This window comes from Uloborus diversus, chromosome 9, assembly GCF_026930045.1.
Source record: "Uloborus diversus isolate 005 chromosome 9, Udiv.v.3.1, whole genome shotgun sequence".
Lineage (NCBI taxonomy): Eukaryota > Metazoa > Arthropoda > Arachnida > Araneae > Uloboridae > Uloborus > Uloborus diversus.
This window is the reverse complement of record NC_072739.1, coordinates 39,791,935-39,800,336: the sequence shown is the minus strand read 5'-3', so window position 1 is coordinate 39,800,336 and position 8,402 is coordinate 39,791,935.

Below are 8,402 nucleotides of genomic sequence, written 5' to 3'. Positions count from 1 at the left end.
AAATGATCTCGCCTATGTCTGCATAATATTGTGAAAAAATCCTAATTCAGTGTGGAAAAAAAACTGTCGAATTTTACTAATTCTTATCTGTACCATTTTTCCTGAGTATACACTTTTTTTTTATTAAAACGATCTATATGACGGAACCCAACTCTGAAATCGGACAATGTCCGGGAAAAATGCTTACAACGCGAATGGATCATTGACAAATGCACAAAGTCCGAAATGTATCATTAGTTCGGGGTCTGTGCATTTGAATTCGATCAATTAACAATGCGGTAAATCAATGGGGATCCTAGTAGACTTTTATATTTGGAAAATGGGCAAAAGACCCCTACATTTAAAAATGAGTCAATTGCGTAAGTGAAAATCTGTGTAGAAAGAAAAAATACACTTCTAAAGACTCTAGAAGACTAAAAAAGTATGAGGTAGTAACTATATGTGATGTCAAAAAGTTAAATTGACTTGTTACTTATAAGAGTTCGTATACATTTGGGTCTCAGAAGAATATTTTTTCCTACCTGGACATGCTTTTTTAACTATAAAATTTTAATAAACATCATTTAAACGATATTTTAACTCATTCCATTCATTTTCATTAGTCAAGTACTTGAGCTAAAAATGAATGTTTTCTGACATTTCTCCGGCTCAGTTATAGATGTGGGGGCGTTTCGACCATCTTTTAAGTGTGAAATCGAACTTGGATCTCCACCAATTTTCCGTATCGCGAATTGATCAAATGAAAAAAAAAAATGATCATTTCGCACATTGTCAATGACCTATTCATGCTGTGAGCATTTTTTCGGACATTGTCAGATTTTGGAGTTTAGTCCCATCATATACATATGTAAATGTAGGTATTTGTGTATCGTGCGATATACCACTCTAGTTCATCAGATACTTCGCAGGTGGCGCCAGTTTAAACTGATTTCCGTAGCACCTTCTTAGAATTGTCTGACAAACTACAGTTGTAGATCGCATGCTGCATCAATGTCAAAATGTAAATGCTTTGTCTGCGCATTATTGTAATATAATTATGATAAAAACCGGGAGTTAGCGACAAAAGTAGGCAAAATAAACTTCGTTCACTGAATGTAAATGTGATGAAATCCAGTCTTTGAAATTATTTGGAACAACTAAACAGGTTTGCGAGCCGGGATACACCGCCTTTTGACATTTTCCTGAACTACTCACGATATTTAGGTGGCTTGACTCTTTGTACATACGCATGCGAATGGGTGTTTAGATAAAGTGATTAGTTATCTATTTTACTTTTGTCATATTTACTTTTATATTAGGTGTTATAACAATAATAGTTTTTTATGTTTAGACTACTTTGTCGCAACTTAACAAGGGCTGTCTGAAAAGTTTTATTATCCAAATAAAACCTAACATCCCAGAATTGAATTGCTCTTCTATCAATCTTATCAGCTATGTCTTTAAGTACAATTAAGGCAAAACTTGTCTGATTATATGTATGATATATATCATACAATTAAATACTTCAGCTTAAAATGCATTCACTTTTAACTGTCTCCTAAATACAGATTTTTACTACATATTCTCCGGCTACATTTGGACCTTGTAGTGCCAAATACGGTTTGATGTTCATTTATTCAGTTTCAGAATAAAGACGAGGAATCATAATAATTCCCATAAAAAAATTATAAAGCGTTCAAATCTCCCCTTAACCAGTTAACAATTTTGTTCTTGGGAGTATTCAAATGCTCGCAAATTATGAAAAGTATAATTGAAGTTGATCTTAATTATTCTAAGAAATATCGTTATTTGACCAAGGGGTTCAGTAAGGGAACCTGAGATTTTTTGAATAAAAATTTCGCTATTGTCTTTTCGGGTCATTTGGTGATAGTATATTAAAGGGTAACGTACTCATTATACATTACTTAAACGTTTTGATATTTTTAAACAATTATTAAATTTATAAATTTACTTTGGCAATATTAAGAAACGTGCTATCATTTGGCATGTGAAAAATTCAAAAGAGTTTTGATCTTTTCTTAAACGTTCAATAACATTTCAAGTAATTTTTTATTATTATTATTATTTGTATAACTATGGCATTGAACTTTCAAATGAACTAATTGACAAGATCAAATTTTAAAATGTACTCGGAAAAATTCAGGGTACTTAAAAAAAATTAATCATATTTTTCCGTAAAAATGAATTGAATAAGTCAGGGTCAATAAAATGCAGATAGGATCAAATTTAAAACTTTTTTTTAATAAATAAATATTTTATCTAGCCCATCATTAGCTCCATTGCATTTAACTTTCGCAAACTATTACTAAAACGCAAATACACGTTAGGAAAAGTACATGTTAGAGAATAACTATTCGGTAGGTCATACTTTTATGTGTTGTGTTGTATCCCGGCTGCTGCAAACATGAAAATCACTTTTTCCTTGAGACTGTAAGCATGTGAACTTGAGATATTTATATTTTTTATATCGCATCATCGTGAAGATAGGGACATTAGAAGCGAGAGTGGTTTAAGTGCTAATTGTTTAAGTGACTTTTAATACTTTTGTGTGCTGATGTGTTCTCATGTTTATTGACACAATAACACTTCTGTGACCAGCACATGATCTCACATATTGACGCAAGTTATTAAACGATACCCAGATATTGTGCCAACACTTAATACAACATGCATGAAATGTGCTGCCCTCTGTTCTCTATTGTAAATTCTTACTAAATTCTAAGAGACCTAATGTTTAACTTTAATAACAAATGCCCACATATTACGTATTTTGAAGATTTTAACAAATTTTTGATGTGTAGTTGAAATCGCAAAACACAGATCCGCTGAAATTCGACTACCAAAGCAGGATGTTACATCTTACCGTTGCCCAGTTTGAACTAGAATGCTTAGTGTCACACGAATTGCGACAAAGACAAGATTTTTGCCGCCACCGTCCTGCGCAAGCAATCCTTGTGTATCACTTAAATAATTACCCTTAGTAATCCGTTTATTTCTTTTGGGATAAGAGTGTTTGGCGTTCCCGGGAATCAACTGCTTTCAGGGCAACTTTTTACACAAGGAACATTGAGCTAAAATTGAAACTGATCTCAAATTCATTCAATTTGAGCTCAGAAAGAAAATTGAGCAAAAATGCCTGAAGTGCAAAGAATTGAAAATCAATTTTACCACTGCGCTATGCTGGAATGGAACAGGAACGCTTGTTGTTGATGTAAAACTGCAGCAAGTCAGTAAGAAATAGGGACAACCATTTTGTGTTTGTCGTAATCCGTGTGAGCAGGTATTGTCTATCGTGTAAAATTAGTTTTGATTTACTGTGTATACTTTGCAGTCAAAATTTATTATTCCATGCACGAAAGACAAAAAGGTTCTAATGTCACATCAAAAATGCCCATGTGGAAATCTGAAAGTTTTTAGGGTGAATTAAATGCTTGTGAAACTCTATATTAAAATTTTCAAAACCAATTTACTGTAATTATTTAATATCATTGTTACTGGAACGGGCTCATATTTCGCAAGAAACGTTCGTCACATTAGACAGCATTGTTGAACTAAAGTTTTTAGCAACTTCAAAAAACAAAAATTGCTGATGTAAAAGTTATTTTTTTCCAATTCAAGTTGTCATCCCTGTAAGTTTTGTCGGACTTGCAGTTTTATGAAAACAAATGAATGACCCTTTAACTGTCCGATTCTTACTGTAATTGGTGATAAATTAAACATTTTTTGAACAAAAGATCGAGAAAGCATCAAAGAGCATAGTAAACTCGATATTGTAAGCACACACAATATTAAAAGAAAAATAACATTCAGTTCTAAACACCGAGAATTGGAAAACTTTTTTTTTCCATGTGATAGAATGATATCGATTTAAAATCTCATCTAAAAGGCGGGGGGGGGGGGGGGATATCACACCGCGGCAACAGAAGGAACGCAAACTAAAGAAAAAAATTGCGCTAGAGAGAATCAAGGTTGCCCCCCACCCCCACCCCCCGCACTATTCCTTTTAACTAATATGTTCTTAAATATACGCGCAAAATATTTATAATGCATTGTGTGCTTGTTGGTTTTTTAAGTCAAATCTAATAGTGTATTAAGTGCGACTGCATAAATGTGCCACCTGTCCATCATAAGCAAGTTTATGATTAAAACTGAAGACTTTTAGAAAGATGTGAATGAAAAGAATGTATTTCTAATAATTTTTTATTATTTAATTCCTTGTTTTTTAAAGCTAATGCTTTTTAGTTGTTAAAAAGGTAAAAAATGCAAGCTTTGAGTTTTTTATTACAACCCTAATTCCGTCCTTTCTTTTTTTCTTCTACCTAACGCACCTGCATGAGTATGCACTCTTCCGAAACAAGACGAGGTCAAGTGCCATCTCCTAACAATGAGACTTCACCTAAAGTCTAAAAAACAAGTTGTGTCTTTTCTGTTGCTGTGGTGCTACATGACATTTGACAAATTTCTTCAAACGTAATAACAATAGTGATCAACTAGCTAATTTTTAGGACCAAAAGCACAAAAAAAGCCAATGAAAATACCTACTTGGACTTAAGTCTCAATACTAATCAAGTTACATGATCAAGCAATTTCAGTCATGGAGATTTATCCACCAAATAGTTTTATAACATACATTGTACTGAGCTTTTGTTTGAAAATGTGACATTAGAATCTTATAAAATTCAACACCAATTTTTCAAAGTAATACTTAATTAACTATTTTTCTTGTGTAATATCTGCATTTAACTACCGGGTGATTCAAAAACAGTGGTGGGGTTTTGTACGTTTATCGATTTGGGAATATTGAATCTGAAGCTACTGTTTGGGGGAGTTTTCAAGTTGTTAATGTTCCATTGGCTACCTCATTGGCACCATGAAGATCGCAACTCCCTCAACATTGGATTGGCCATCAGAGGAAAAGTGATTTAGCACTTTTTGTTTGGTCCCGTAGGTCATCTGACCTAAAACCATGTGCATTTTTTCTGCTAGAATATGTAGAGGATGTTGTGTTTACAATCCTCTTACCCAATAATCTTGACAAATTGGAAAATTGGATAACTTCAGCAATTTCTTCTGTGGCTTCAGAAATGCTACAGCATGTATGGCAGGAGTTTAAAAAGAGAAATGGGATATCGTTTGGACATCAGGGGAAGGGCACATCGAACACCTTCAGAATGATTTTAGTATGTAATTTTTTTTTTATTCTTGTACTTTTTTCTCACTTAGAAATATACATGTTTGAAACCCCACCATTTTTTTTCTCGAATCACCCTGTATTCCACAAGAAATTACGTGTTTGTATTCTGGAATCGAACTGCAGACGAGAACTTAAGCGAGAATTGCTGTAAAAGGATATATGGTAAAGCTTGTAAGGTTTAAAACACTTTAAGAAAACAGAAAAATTAATTATTTCTAGTGAACTGTATTTCAACTTCTCCTGACAATTACATTACCATTAATATCACTATTGTGTCATCTATGCAATTTATAAATGAAAAACGAAGAAATGAAAAATATTATAATGTACTACTTTAGTGATTGCTTAAAATGCAATTGCATGATTGCTGCAACACTTCGACAATGTCTTGCAAATAAGTTTTTATCATTTTGTTATTAACATCAGTTACTTTAAAGTGAATTACATAACTAATTATATCGGTGAATAAAATATCATAACTGAGCCATATTATAGTTTCCAAACTGCAATTGAACTACTATCATAATGCATCCATACACATTCTAGTCATTTTTGTATGTTTATGTGTCATTCAGAATTTTTAAGCTTTATTTTCTATACGTGAGATTTTTTCAGTTCTTTAAAAAATAATTAATTGGGAAAAAATTTAAGCATAAAGTGTAACCACTAAAAAAACAGAGAAATAACATGCGATAATAATTTTCTGTTACGTCATTTGTCGGCTGTAATAGCGGCTGAAATCAGAAATAATTACAGAATGTCCATGGATGATATGGAATTGGCAAACGTCCAGCTAAGACAAGTCCAACTAGTTGAGCGGGGTAGATAAAAATTCCATGTTCCGCTCATTTGGATGTGACTCTGCTTAATTTAGAGGCTAAAATAGATCTGCAAAAGCTGACATCCCTGAAAACTAATATTTGCGTCCACTTCCGCCTGTAAACCGGATGTTTGCTTTTCCATCTCATCGGTGGTCGGGCTGTACCAGTTGTGAACTTATTTATTCTCTCAATACGGTCAATTCATCAGTTAATCAAGTATTCAGTCAATTCGGTGAGTTAGTAGCTACATACAGTCCAACCACCGGTTCGATGGAAAATCAAACATCCGGTTTACAGGCGGAAATGGACGCATCTATTAGTTTTCAGGGGTGCCAGCCAAGTTTGAACCATTTTTTTCCAGCGATTGAAGGACATCCTTTTTCAAATATTCAGTTTTCTCGAGTAAAATTTTTCTATTTTGTTATCACTATATAGTTACGTTTTGATGATGGCATCAAAATTGAAGAAGAATGTAGAAAATGGGTGCACTGGCACTTGGCGATTTGTGTTCATACTTAGCGGAAACTGAAATGCACTTAGGTAGCCGCCATGTTTGCACCTCGTGCTGTAATTTTACTTATTTTTAGAGCTTCTAAAAATTTTTAAATTGAGTTATGTATTTATCTGATGGATGGTTTTGCATTTTAAAAAGCATTTAGTGTTATTTACTTCTTGGAATATTTTACATTTCATTAGGAACTTTTAATCTTGTTAAGTGTAATGTTTTAATTAAATTGGCGTTTTGGTGGTGCAACTATTTTATTTTCTTTATTTCTTTCTGCTCTACATTTTTTGAATGAGTCCATTCAAATATGAAAATGAACAGGACATCGCAAATTAAGCAGATTTGTAAACAAGTATAAAATTATTTTTCTCAATAGTGCCTCAATTGCGCCAATTAAAAAAATGCGAAATGTTGATTACAAGATGTATTCGTACATTTAGTATTGCAAGTAAACTTCTACGTAACTTTGACCAAACATGGCGGCATTACTAGTGTTGCCAAAAGAGAAAATCGTTGTTTTCCAATGACGATAAATCTATTGTATCACCCCCTGTTCTTCATTCTAACCCATTTTTTTTACGTATTTCTGAAAGAGTTATACTAAATAAAATGTCGCTATGATTGGAGCAATAATTTCTTTACTTATATATATTAGTATAAAATAGAACAGAGCTCGAGAAGTTACTGAACTATTGCAATTCTCAATAGTTAAATAAAATTTACTTTGATGATTTCAAAATTTCTGGAAATAGAAAAAAAAAAAGCTTTCTGAAGTTCCATTCTATCCTTTTTAAACGGTACAACATCGAATATTTTTGTCTTGTCACTTGTTTGTGTGAACAAAATAAAGCTATGCAAATTTTAATTGTTAATGCTCTCGTATAGCATTACTTCTACAACTTTTTCAATTGTTATGCTTTTATTTTTTACCTTAAATTTATATAAAAGTTCCAAAACAGAAAAAAACAAACTTTTGTACGCAAGTTTTCTATGCAGGTTGTGTAAGTTCATATGTTTAAAACGCATACAAATACTTGGACATTGAAAATAATAGCGTTGCCAATTTTAAAAGGCATTTATGTGAGCATTCAGGATTCTTTTATAGTATTTAATATTGTCATACATTTGAAGTTTCATTCTTTTAAAATACAATTCATTCTTTATGTGTTTAAATGCATTTTTATTGATCTGTTTATTACAGTCACTACCAAGAGTAAAGTTTTCTGAAAATATTTCCGAACTTGAGCATTGTTACGCTAAAAATACCTCATATAAAATGATAAATAACTATACTCTAGGCTACCGACGATTTTGATGAAAAGACATTTATTAGGTTTTGTTTTTGGAAATTTCAAAACGCAATTGCTTTTTACTGAAGTGGTGGTTAGTATTAATAAAATTAGGGAGCATTATTTGTTCGAATTATAATGAATGGAAGGTGAGATAGGCACAGGTTTAAATTTTTAGCGGAATGTTTCCCTGAGTCGTAAAAACATTGATTTTTTCCAAAGTTGTTTTTTGAGTTGTGTTACTTGCCTTGTTAGGGTGTCATATGCCACTAAGTTTTACACAAGTTTTCTAGCAAGATTTAAGTCGTCGGATACCTGTACCAGCGCCAGTACTGCAGAGAATTTGAATGGAGCTGTCTACTGCAGCAAGAATCTCTGGAGCAGTTCTGAAGCTAAATTCAAGTAGTAGTTCCTTCATGTTGGGAATAAAGTCAGTCATAAGCTCTTGTAACTAAGTTCCTAATATGGAGAAACCACTTCGTGGCTTTAGCTTTCAGAACTGCTCCAGAGATTTTTGCTGCAGTAGACAGCTCCATTCAAACTCTCGGAAGAGCAGGCGCTACTACAGGTAAAAAAATAAAATCTTGTTAGAA